Here is a 12,263-nt window from a genome sequence, read left to right on the forward strand (position 1 = left end):
TCAAGGGGGGAATACCAGTGCCCTGGCTTTCTCTCTCCACACAACCTCTATAGGTTAGTCCCAATTCACCCCTGGCACAGTCAGGTTGGTTCCAACACCTCCCTAGCCCCTTAGAGCAGTCTCTCAGGTCTTCACAGGGCCTTAGGCGCCCTCTACTCCACTTACTGCCCTTTTTCTGATGTTCCGACGCCGCTGGAGTCGTGTCGATGCCGTGAGGCGGTTCCGGTTCGGTCTCGGCGGCCTCGGCACAATGTCAGTTCTAGACGACGCCGGTAGGCGGTTCCGGTCCGATGTCGGCGGCCTCGGTTCGAATTCGACCTCCGATTCGACGGCGTCGGGCAGTCTCTACTCGATGTCGACTTCGGGCGGCTCCGGTCCGATGGCGCTCTCGGCTTCGATGACGTCGGCCGGCCTGGCCTCGATGTCGACTTCCGGCGACTCCGGGGTGCGATCCTCACCCCCGACCTCCGGTGCTCCTCCTCTCAGGTTCCGGGCGACTCCGGAGTGCGATCCTCACTCCCGACCTCCGGTACACTTCACCTCGGTCTCCGACGACTCCGGAGGGCGGACTTCACTCCTCCGATGACGCCGCTCACTCGACCTCGGTTAACTTCCTCCTCGACCTTTGGTATTCCTCACGACCTCCGTCGGCGCCCTCTCACGACCTCAGGCGGCTCCGGGTACGACGTCTGCTTCTTCAGTCAGCGCCGCTTCTCCACCTCGGGCTCCAGGTCTTAGGCTACTCGACGCCGGACTCCAGGGAAACCAGTTTCCAGGTCAGGATCTTGCTGCTTTCTGCTTCTAAGGCCTGTTCCTGCTGTCCAGGTCCTTAGGATGAGTTTTTCTAGCTTCTTCCCACACAGGGCTACAGGCTGGGATCCATCAGTAGGGACAAGTATCAAGGGTGGGTTTATGGACCCCACTCCAGGCACAAGTTTCCACCCCTGCTGCTTCACTCCTTCCTCCTTCACTGTTGTGCTGCTCTCTCTTCACCAGTCAGGTGCCAACTGCCAGCTCCAACTGCCAACACTCTGTCTTAACCTTCCAACATTCTAAACCGCCTCCAACTGTCACAGAGTTCTGGAATGTTCTGGAAGGTGCTGGTAGGTTCCAGTGGATGCTGGTGATGTCACAGGTGGCCACCATTTTGTGCTCCAGGCCCTCAGACAGAAGTTTCAGGGGTAGGTAAAATGGCTCCCTGAATCTGCAGCAACACCAAAAAGTCTGGTGGTTCCCAAAAAGGAAAAATTCAAACAGGGTTTGAGGCAAAAGTGGGACAAAATAAATAATGATGAGGAGGGACCACCCAAAGGGCTGACAGGTCTAACACGCGTCCCCCCCCAGCTGAAAGTGGGGAGAGCTACCCAACCCCTTGGGAGTTCTCATCACTAAGGCGGAAATACCTTGAGAGACCGTCTGCATTGGCGTGGTCCACTCCAGGCCGATGTTCCACCTGAAAGTCCATCCCCTGTAGGGAAATAGACCACCTCAACAACTTGGGATTCTCCCCCTTCATTTGCATCAGCCAACGAAGGGGTCTGTGGTCGGTCTGAACCAGGAAGTGCGAGCCAAACAGGTATGGCCGCAACTTCTTCAGAGCCCATACCACTGCAAAGGCTTCACGCTCTATTGCACTCCACTTCTGTTCCCTGGGAAGTAGTCTCCGGGATAGGAAGACCACGGGTTGATCCAGACCCTCTTCGTTGAGTTGCGATAACACTGCCCCAATGCCATGTTCTGATGCATCTGTCTGGACAATGAACTCCTTGGAAAAGTCTGGGGCCCTTAAGACCGGGGCCTCGCACATGGCTTTCTTCAATCTCTCAAAGGCTTGCTGACAGGCCTCCGTCCAGACTACCCGCAGTTATTGTTGAGTATGCGTAGGCACAGCTCTATCCCACCACTGAACACCAATTTATGTTGGAAAACCACTCCCACACTAGAAGGGGTGGTGGTGGTCTTCCGGACACACTGTGGTAGCTTGGCTCGAGTGGTCAGGAATCAGGCTCCGTGCTAAGCATACAACATACCCAAACAATAACCATGCGTGCATCCGTTCCAAAAACGACTCTACACCGTAAAAATTATGAAAATATCTTTCTTTATCCTTTTTTTCTCTTAGTTGCTGATTGGAAAAATAAATAAGACAATCACAATATACAAATCTTAAATAGTGCAGGTCAAATAAATACTGTCTGGAGATTCAATAAATAGGGATGATCATAAATACAAGGGACATAAATATAAGTGCAGGTAATACAGGCAATTAAATATTCTGAGGCAATAAATACTGAACCAATAAATATTGTACACCAACAAGTCCTGTAGACCAATAAATATAGTGAAGCAATAAATAGGTTAACACAATAAATACAGTGCCCCCAATAAATAATTAAAAGTATACAGCAGCACTCATGTAATCAGATCACTTTTCAATTCCTAAGGGCTGATTTGGCCCAGGCACAGCTTGTAGGGTTGTGGAAGGCTTGAGGGGTTCTGCTCCCTGGCTGGGACAAGGCTGAGGCCTAAACTGAGGTAGCTCAAGGGGGGAATACCAGTGCCCTGGCTTTCTCTCTCCACACAACCTCTATAGGTTAGTCCCAATTCACCCCTGGCACAGTCAGGTTGGTTCCAACACCTCCCTAGCCCCTTAGAGCAGTCTCTCAGGTCTTCACAGGGCCTTAGGCGCCCTCTACTCCACTTACTGCCCTTTTTCTGATGTTCCGACGCCGCTGGAGTCGTGTCGATGCCGTGAGGCGGTTCCGGTTCGGTCTCGGCGGCCTCGGCACAATGTCAGTTCTAGACGACGCCGGTAGGCGGTTCCGGTCCGATGTCGGCGGCCTCGGTTCGAATTCGACCTCCGATTCGACGGCGTCGGGCAGTCTCTACTCGATGTCGACTTCGGGCGGCTCCGGTCCGATGGCGCTCTCGGCTTCGATGACGTCGGCCGGCCTGGCCTCGATGTCGACTTCCGGCGACTCCGGGGTGCGATCCTCACCCCCGACCTCCGGTGCTCCTCCTCTCAGGTTCCGGGCGACTCCGGAGTGCGATCCTCACTCCCGACCTCCGGTACACTTCACCTCGGTCTCCGACGACTCCGGAGGGCGGACTTCACTCCTCCGATGACGCCGCTCACTCGACCTCGGTTAACTTCCTCCTCGACCTTTGGTATTCCTCACGACCTCCGTCGGCGCCCTCTCACGACCTCAGGCGGCTCCGGGTACGACGTCTGCTTCTTCAGTCAGCGCCGCTTCTCCACCTCGGGCTCCAGGTCTTAGGCTACTCGACGCCGGACTCCAGGGAAACCAGTTTCCAGGTCAGGATCTTGCTGCTTTCTGCTTCTAAGGCCTGTTCCTGCTGTCCAGGTCCTTAGGATGAGTTTTTCTAGCTTCTTCCCACACAGGGCTACAGGCTGGGATCCATCAGTAGGGACAAGTATCAAGGGTGGGTTTATGGACCCCACTCCAGGCACAAGTTTCCACCCCTGCTGCTTCACTCCGTCCTCCTTCACTGTTGTGCTGCTCTCTCTTCACCAGTCAGGTGCCAACTGCCAGCTCCAACTGCCAACACTCTGTCTTAACCTTCCAACATTCTAAACCGCCTCCAACTGTCACAGAGTTCTGGAATGTTCTGGAAGGTGCTGGTAGGTTCCAGTGGATGCTGGTGATGTCACAGGTGGCCACCATTTTGTGCTCCAGGCCCTCAGACAGAAGTTTCAGGGGTAGGTAAAATGGCTCCCTGAATCTGCAGCAACACCAAAAAGTCTGGTGGTTCCCAAAAAGGAAAAATTCAAACAGGGTTTGAGGCAAAAGTGGGACAAAATAAATAATGATGAGGAGGGACCACCCAAAGGGCTGACAGGTCTAACAATCGGCATGTAAATACTTTCGAGCAGAGCATATAACACAACGTGCTACTCGCAGTCCCGGACTCTCAGGACGTGGAAGCGGAGTCGGTGGCGTGAAGCGCCACGCGAGGGTAATGTCAGTCAGTACTTCGGAAGGCTTCCAGCGGGGAGTGTTACCGAACTTGAGGAGCAAGTCCCTATGCTCCCGTGCAGTTCACAGAGCACCGCGCTCAGTATCGCGGAAGGGGGGACACGGACAGGATCCCTCGGCGGGGTCTCTCCGTCGCGCAGGCAGGGGAGGGGACTCCCACGGAGGGGACAACCCGGGCCAAGTGCGGTGTGGTTCCCAGACCAGCAGGGGGCGCACCAGGGGGGGATCTCGGCCTCCGGGCTTACCTCCGTCTCGGCGTCAGCAGGCGTCCGTCCTCACGACGATGGGGGAACTCGGCCCCGACCTTGCGCACCTCCTCACACGGCTGCGACGGCAGCGACGGGGCCCCGGCCTTCTCCTGGGCCTCGTGATACAGCAGGGCACTCCTCCAGGCCTTCAGGCCGCGGCGGTGAGCGCGCTGGCTTCGTCGTCGCCGGGGGGGGCTCAAATTAAGGATGGGGATATGGTGCTCAGCGGAGCACGCTGCCGGGGGTCCCAGACCAGGGCAGGGAGCGCGGGGGTCACAGCGCTAGTACCTGGTCGATCCCCGGTGACTTGGCAATCGGCTTAGTAAATAGTTCACTAGGTTAGCTTGGACTCGCAGTCTCAGCTCGGGCATTCAAGGCTTACAGCTCGCTCTTGTCATGTAGTCTCAGTTCTTACAGTTAGGTTTCAGTTCTCAGTTGACAGATGAAGTCTTGTGGCGCAGATGTATCTGGCGCCCTTAAGGGATTCTGTTACAGGGGGTAGGAATGGAGAGGGCGACTAGATCCTTCCTAGTCAGGCTGGCAGAGAGTCTCTGGGTCCTCCTACTACTGGGCAAGATCAGTGGGATTCACAGGGCACCTCACTCACTTAAGAGGCAGTACCTAAATCCTGTCACTCTCAGAGGCATAAGTCCCTGGCTAGGCCCTACCGCCTACACTCCTGGTGGATTCTTCCAGCTCTGCTTCACTCCAATGGCCAACTCACCACAAAAGTTTCCCTCCCACTCTTAAGTAGCCCTAGGTCAGGTGACCTCTAACCAAGGCGGCAAAAGTAAAACCCCACCTCCCTTCTAGAAGGTTCCAGCTTCTTCCAGGAGCTTCCCCACTCTAACTATGGGACAAAAAGGCGGGCTGGTGTCGCAACATTGTTGTGGGTCCCAGCCAGCTCCTGGCAGCTAGGGTGCTACTATGAAAAACGACCACCCTGCAGTAGCAGGGGTCTGTGGCAGCCATCTTGGGAGAAGGGAGCACCTGCACCTTAACACTGCAAAAACGAAAAAAATGAGGGAAAAAGGGACAAGTCCAACAGAACCCATAGTAGTATCCTGGTCCGGTCACGGGTGTGGTTTCCACCAACGCTAAAGCAAGTACGACTGACACTCCATGAGCAACATTCTGAAGTCATTACAGCATTTGAAAACATACCAGATCTGCCAGAACAATAAACAATACAATGAAAAGGAGTCGGCCACATGGATAGAGCACTAGAACCTGCGACTCTACAGGTGCTCTCTGTACCGAAGTGGAAGGAGGTACTTGACCTTGCTCACATACATCTTTAATTTAATCTCTTGGTTCTTGTGGGAAATGATCTACAAGAGCCGATCATTTCCAATTAGAATGATAGGCACATGTGTAAAGTGAGCTATGTAGCTCACCATATCCTGAGATCCTTGTAGCTCCAGTGGTCGTTTTCTGTGTCCTGTGGTGTAAACAGATTACTTTAATTCATGTTCAGAATCTTTAACTGTCTGTTACTGTATTTGGTTCCTATTTGCAGTAGTTGCAGAGCAGATGCTAATAAGTTTGAACTCTCCCTTGCTGCTTTGAAAGCGGGCAACAGTGTGTATTTACAGTTCTATAGAGGTTACCAAGAAGGTTCCCAGGTACACCATCCCTGATTAGTCTGCAAGAAAAATATGAATATACATGTATCTATATGACAGGCTTCTGATGGTGACTCTCTAGTTACTGTTAAATTAGCCTATATGAAAATAATTGTTGAACATTAATAATTTTGGGCCCTAAGGACTCACACCCCAGCTATTTCTAGAAGAAGTCAGGTTCTCTGCTCCATGGGGAAAGTTTAGCAACCAGAACCTAAGCCTCTCGTACTCCCTTCTCCCTGCTCCACTTCCTATAACCACTTCCCTGCTGCATCCTTAGTCATCAGCTGTTAGCCCTCATCACCCTTAAATGTGGGCCAGGTAAGTAAGTCTTATGTTAAATGTTAAATGTTGTATACTTGTAAAGCGCACAGCTGCCCCAGCAAAGGGGCGTCCCGGCGCTGTATACCGCTGGGGAACCCATCCTGGCTTTCCCTGTGAGATGGTCCCTTACTGGGCATCTCCAAGGTGAAGACCAAGCATCCCCAGCGCTGATGGGGCCGTTAGTGGAGATTAAGCAAGCTATTGCCCAGAGTTGCTGAGTGTGATCCATGATTAGAGTAGGCACCGAGGCGAGAATTATCGAGTCCGCTGACCGTGGCCCAAGACCCTGCCGCGTCGGGAATCGAACCCTGGTCCCTGACCGACCTCTGCTTCTGGGTCTGCCGCCTCTAACCAGTGAGCCACACCACTCCACTTATTTCATTGCTAAGCTTTACTAGCTTTACAGTTGGGGCTGGGCGGAATTTGCGTAATGCCACTTCGTGGAATTTTGAAAGAAATTGTGGAAAACGAGCGCACAACCTGAGGGACCGTGTGCCCAGGACTAGGGTTCCTCGTGCTTGGGCAGGCTCCCCGATCTCCCCAGCCTGGCTGCGTTGAGAAGCAGGGACCGGCCCCAGGCCTCCTGATTTTCGGTCAGGGCCTGGGAGCCCACATCCTGCGGCCTGACAAGCGTCCATCTGCCCGGGACAAGAGTCCCTGGTGCAGAGCCCCAGAGCCCTGCAAGGGCAGGCGGGAGCCCTACCGCTATGGCTCAGTGTGGGCAGCTGGGAGTCCTTTCGGTCCCGGCCATCTGGTCGCACCTTTCCCTCGGCCATCTGGTCGCACGCAATGCTTTCCAATGGGGCGACCAGATGGCCGGGCTGCCCTGGAAGTCCCGATGGGGGCTCATTCGCCTCCCCAATCCCAGGCAGGGCTCCAGGAAGTCGGGTGCGTCCGGGCCTAGGGTCCCCTCCGTCACTCGGTGCGCACGGTTTACCAGTAAGGGGGGTAGCCTTCCTCCGGATTACTAGGGGCAGGGTATGCCGGGACGCCCCTCCTGGGGATGGCGGTTCTCAAGCGGTGCCCAGATGGGCTAAGCCCGGCCGACACTTCCCTGGGGCGTCCGGTGCTCCCTCCTCCAGCCTGTGGCGGGCAAAGTGCCCGGGACGAAATCCATGGGTACCCCGGGCGTGCGGGCCTCCCATGCCTGAGGCCCAGCGTGGGGTCTACGTGCCCCCCTGAGCCCTGCAGCCCCGGAGCCCTGCAGCCCCAGAGCCCTGCAGCCCCGGAGCCCTGCAGCCCCGGAGCCCTGCAGCCCCGGAGCCCTGCAGCCGCGGAGCCCTGCAGGCCCCGTGCCCTGCAGCCCCCGTGCCCTGCATGGGCAGGCGGGAACCCAAGCGTGAAGGCTCAGGGTTGGACAGATGGGAGTCCTCTCGGTCCCGGCCATCTGGTCGCACCTCTCCCCTAGGCCATCTGGTCGCGCGCAATGCTTTCCAATGGGGCGACCAGATGGCCGGGCCGGCCTGGAAGTCCCGATGAGGGCTCATTTGCCTCCCGGATCCCAGCCAGGGCTCCAGGAGGCCGGGCACGTCCGCGCCTAGGGTCCCCTCCGTCACTCGGAGCGCGCGGGTTACAAGAAAGGGGGGTAGCCTTCCTCTGGATTAGTAGGGGCAGGGTGTGACGGAAGATCCCTCCGGGGATGGCGGTTCTTTGCCAGGGACCAGATGGGCTACGCCCGGGCAACATCCTCCAAGGCGTTCGGGGCTTCCCTCCTCCGGCCCGCGGCGTGGCAAAGTGCCCAGGGACGGGCTCCACGGGTCCCGGGCAGTCCTCGCACCCGGGCCCGAGAGCTCCGTCGCTCCTTCCCGTTCCTGAGGCCCAGCCGGTGTCCCCGAGCCCTTGGTTCAGGCGGGAGCCCTACCACTATGGCTCGGCTCTGGGCGGGCAGACGGGAGTCCTTTCAGTTGCCGGCCATCTGGTCGCTCCTTTCCCCTCGGTCATCTGGTCACGCGCAATGCATTCCAATAAGGGGGGCCAGATAGCCGTGCCGGCCTGGAAGTCCTGATGAGGGTCCATTTGCCTCCCGTATCCCAACCAGGGCTCCAGGAGGCCGGGTGCGTTCGCCCCTAGGGTCCCCTTCGTCACTCGGAGCGTGCGGGTTTCAAGAAAGGGGGGTAGCCTTCCTCCCTGATTACTAGGGACAGGGTACTCTGGGACCCCTCTCGGTCCTGGGCCGGCAGCTGGATAGACCCGGATGCCGCCCCAGCCCTGGTTCTGTCCCGGGGCCTGCCGCATGGCAGGGTGCCTGGGAAAAGGGGTCCGGAGTGACCGGGGAGGCTTCCCCTGCGCCCCAGGGCCTGGGAGTCCCGGCTGGGTCGAGGGGCCTGGCCAGGCCCCAGGTCTTTGGGGGGCTCCGGCCCCGTCCCCCGGCCTGCAGCACTCCCAAAGGCCCGGGACGGGTTCTGTTGTGGCCGGGGAGCCTCCCCTCACTCGGCTGGGTTCAGGAGCTCCGGCCGGGCCACTGAGGGCCCCGGGGAGGGTGGCCTCCCCGCCCCGGGCTCCGTCCCGGGTCCTGCCACATGGCAGGGTGCCCGGGACAGGGTCCGGAGGGCTCGGGGAGGTTTCCCCTGCGCCTCCAGGCCTGGGAGCCCCGGCTGGGTCCAGGGGCCCGGTCGGTCCTGTGTCGGGGGCTCCGGCCCCGGGCCCCATCCCCCGGCCTGCAGCACTGCCAAAGGCCCGGGATGGGGTACTGTTGTGGCTGGGGAGCCTCCCCTCGGTCGGCTGGGTTCAGGAGCTCCAGCCAGGCCCCTGAGGGCCCCGGGGAGGGCGGCCTCCCCACCCCGGGCTCCATCCTGGGTCCTGCCGCGTAGCAGGGTGCCCGGGACGGGGTCCGGAGGGGCTTCCCCTGCGCCTGCGGTCCTGGGAGCCCCGGGTTTAGGGGCTCCGGCCCGGGCCCCGTCCCCCGGCCTGCGGCACTCCCAAATGCCTGGGACGGGGTTCATTGTGGCCAGGGAACCTTCCTTCGCTCGGCTGGGTTCAGGAGCTCCGGCCGGGCCCCTGAGGGCCCTGGGGAGGGCGGCCTCCCCACCCCTAGCTCCGTCCTGCATCCTGCCGCATGGCAGGGTGCCCGGGACAGGGTCCGGAGGGCTCGGGGAGGTTTCCCCTGCGCCTCCGGGCCTGGGAGCCCCGGCTGGGTCCAGGGGCCCGGTCGGTCCCGTGTCGGGGGCTCCGGCCCGAGGCCCCATCCCCGGCCTGCAGCACTGCCAAAGGCCCGGGATGGGGTTCCGTTGTGGCCGGGGAGCCTCCCCTCGCTCGGCTGGGTTCAGGAGCTCCAGCCGGGCCCCTGCCCGGGCTCCATCCCAGGTCCTGCCGCGTGGCAGGGTGGCCGGGACGGGGTCCGGAGGGCCCGGGGAGGCTTCCCCTGCGCCTGCGGTCCTGGGAGCCCCGGCTGGGTCCAGGGGCCCGGCCAGGCCCCGGGTCGGGGGCTCCGGCCCGGGCCCCATTCCCCGGCCTGTGGCACTCCCAAAGGCCCGGGACGGGGTACTGTTGTGGCCAGGGAGCCTCCCCTCGGTCGGCTGGGTTCAGGAGCTCCAGCCGAGCCGCTGAGGGCCCCGGGGAGGGCAGCCTCCCCACCCCGGGCTCCATCCTGGGTCCTGCCACGTGGCAGGGTGCCCGGGACGGGGTCCGGAGGGCCCGGAGAGGCTTCGCCTGCGGTCCAGGGAGCCCCGGGTTGTGGGCTCCGGCCCAGCCCCGTCCCCCGGCCAGCGGCACTCCCAAATGCCCGGGACGGGGTTCCGTTGTGCCCGGGGAACCTTCCTTCGCTCGACTGGGTTCAGGAGCTCCGGCCGGGCCCCTGAGGGCCCCGGGGAGGGCGGCCTCCCCACCCCGGGCTCCGTCCTGGGTCCTGCCGCATGGCAGGGTGCCCGGGACAGGGTCCAGAGGGCCCGGGGAGGGTCCCCTGCGCCTGCGGTCCTGGGAGCCCCAGCTGCGTCCAGGGGCCCGGCCGGAGGCCCGGAGGCTTTCCCTGCGCCTCCGGGCCTGGGAGCCCCTGTTGGTTCCAGGGGCCCAGTTGGGGTCTCCGGCCCTGTCCCCCGGCCTGCGGCACTGCCAAAGGCCCGTGACGGGGTTCCGTTGTGCCCCGGGAGCCTCCCCTCGCTCGGCTGGGTTCAGGAGCTCCGGCCGGGCCCCTGAGGGCCCCGGGGAGGGTGGCCTCCCCGCCCTGGGCTCAGTCCTGGGTCCTGCCGCGTGGCAGGGTGCCCGGGCCTCCCTCGCCCCCATTGGGGGCGGTCTCCCAGGCCGAGCGCCTGGCAATGTTTTTTCCCCCCACGACGGTGCTGTCTGACTTCCAGAGGGGAAGCCTTGAACGGGGCGCCCGGGCCGTCTCGCTGCGCGGGCGGCGGACGGACGATGGACCGCATCGCCTTCCTCCCGCCTCTCCTGCGCCCGCAGGTGGGCAAACTTTTTCAAAAAGTTGCCTATGACTCTTGGCGGTGGATCACTCGTCTCGCGCGTCGATGAAGAACGCAGCTAGCTGCGAGAATTAGTGTGAATTGCAGGACACATTGATCATCGACACTTCGAACGCACCTTGTGGCCCCGGGTTCCTCCCGGGGCTACGCCTGTCTGAGGGTCGCTCGATCTTCAATTGCTCCGGGGCTTCTCCGGGAAGCGGCTGGAGCCGTCGCAGGGTGAGCTCCGCTTCCCCTTCGTCCCCCCAGAAGATCAGACCCCAGATCGCCTGTTGGCAGGGTCCCTGGCCGGGTCCTGCCGCGGAGGTACGCCGCCGGCCCGCCTGGCCCCCCGAGAAGAGGGGCCTGGCGACCGGTCTGCCCCGGGCCCGTCCTGGGGCACCTGGCTGCTTGCCGCGCGTGGCTGTCCGTGGTGTCCCACCAGCTGCCCGCGCCTCGGGCGCTCTCCTCCGCGGCCGGCTTCCCGGCGAGGCGAAACCCCTCCAGACACAATCCGGGGAAAGAGGGCGCGCGCTGCCGGGTATGCCAGGCCCCTGCTCCGGCAGGGGTCTGGCCTTCCCCGGCTCCCCCCCGAACGCTCCGGCGTTTTCTTTCCGACTACGACCTCAGAACAGACGTGGCGACCCTCTGACTTTAAGCATATTACTAAGCGGAGGAAAAGAAACTAACCAGGATTCTCCCAGTAACGGCGAGTGAAGAGGGAAGAGCCCAGCGCCGAATCCCCGCCCAGCAGCGGGCGCGGGAAATGTGGCGTACAGAAGACCGACTCCCCGGCGTCGCTCAGGGGTCCCAAGTTCTTCTGATTGAGGCTCACCCCGCGGACGGTGTTAGGCCGGTAGTGGCCCCCGGCGCGCCAGGATCGGGTCTTCTCGGAGTCGGGTTGCTTGGGAATGCAGCCCAAAGCTGGTGGTAAACTCCATCTAAGGCTAAATACGGGCGAAAGACCGATAGCCAACAAGTACCGTAAGGGAAAGTTGAAATGAACTTTGAAGAAAGAGTTCAGGCGGGCGTGAAACCGTCGAGAGGTAAACGGGTGGGGTCCATGCAGTCTGCCCGGAGGATTCAACACGGCGGGAAGGTCGGCGCCCGGGCCCTACCCGGCCCCCGCAGGGCACATTTCCTCCGCGGTGATGTGCCGCAACCGGCTCCTGGTCGGCTGGGAAGGCTTCGGGGTGGCAGGTGGCCCTTCGCTTCTGGCGGAGGGTGTTACAGCCCCCCTGGCAGCAGCTTCGCTGTGTCCGCGGGGCCGAGAGATTCGACCGCCTCCGCGCCCTCCCCCTGGCACCCGTTCCCGGCTGCCCCTCGGGGCATGCCGGGGTGGTTGAAGGGTGGAGACGGGCGCCCTCGCGGCGTCCAGTGCGGTAATGCAAACGATCCCAGAGAAGCCGGCGGGAGCCCCGAAGAGAGTTCTCTTTTCTTTGTGAAGGGCAGGGCGCCCTGGAATGGGTTCGCCACGAGAGAGGGGCCCGAGCCTTGGAAAGCGTCGCGGTTCCGGCAGCGTCCGGTGAGCTCTCGCTGGTCCTTGAAAATCCGGGGGAGATGGTGTAAATCTCACACCGGGCCGTACACATATCCGCAGCAGGTCTCCAGGGTGAACAGCCTCTGGTATATTGGAACAATGTAGGTAAGGGAAGTCGGCAAGTCAGATCCGTAACTTCG

At 61.0% G+C, this 12,263-nt stretch overlaps 1 non-coding gene and 1 pseudogene across 1 annotated transcript; both read left to right on the forward strand.

The window, feature by feature from the left end:
- The first annotated feature begins 10,614 nt into the window (after window positions 1–10,614).
- Window positions 10,615–10,768, forward strand: LOC146871090 (5.8S ribosomal RNA). The gene has a single exon (XR_014959831.1). It is a non-coding gene; the product is annotated as a 5.8S ribosomal RNA (ribosomal RNA).
- Window positions 10,769–11,204: 436 nt separating this feature from the next.
- LOC146871091 (28S ribosomal RNA) overlaps window positions 11,205–12,263 on the forward strand; it is a 3,270-nt pseudogene continuing 2,211 nt past the window's right edge.

The sequence above is a fragment of the Triturus cristatus genome, chromosome 1_1 (genome assembly GCF_964204655.1).
Source record: "Triturus cristatus chromosome 1_1, aTriCri1.1, whole genome shotgun sequence".
NCBI lineage: Eukaryota > Metazoa > Chordata > Amphibia > Caudata > Salamandridae > Triturus > Triturus cristatus.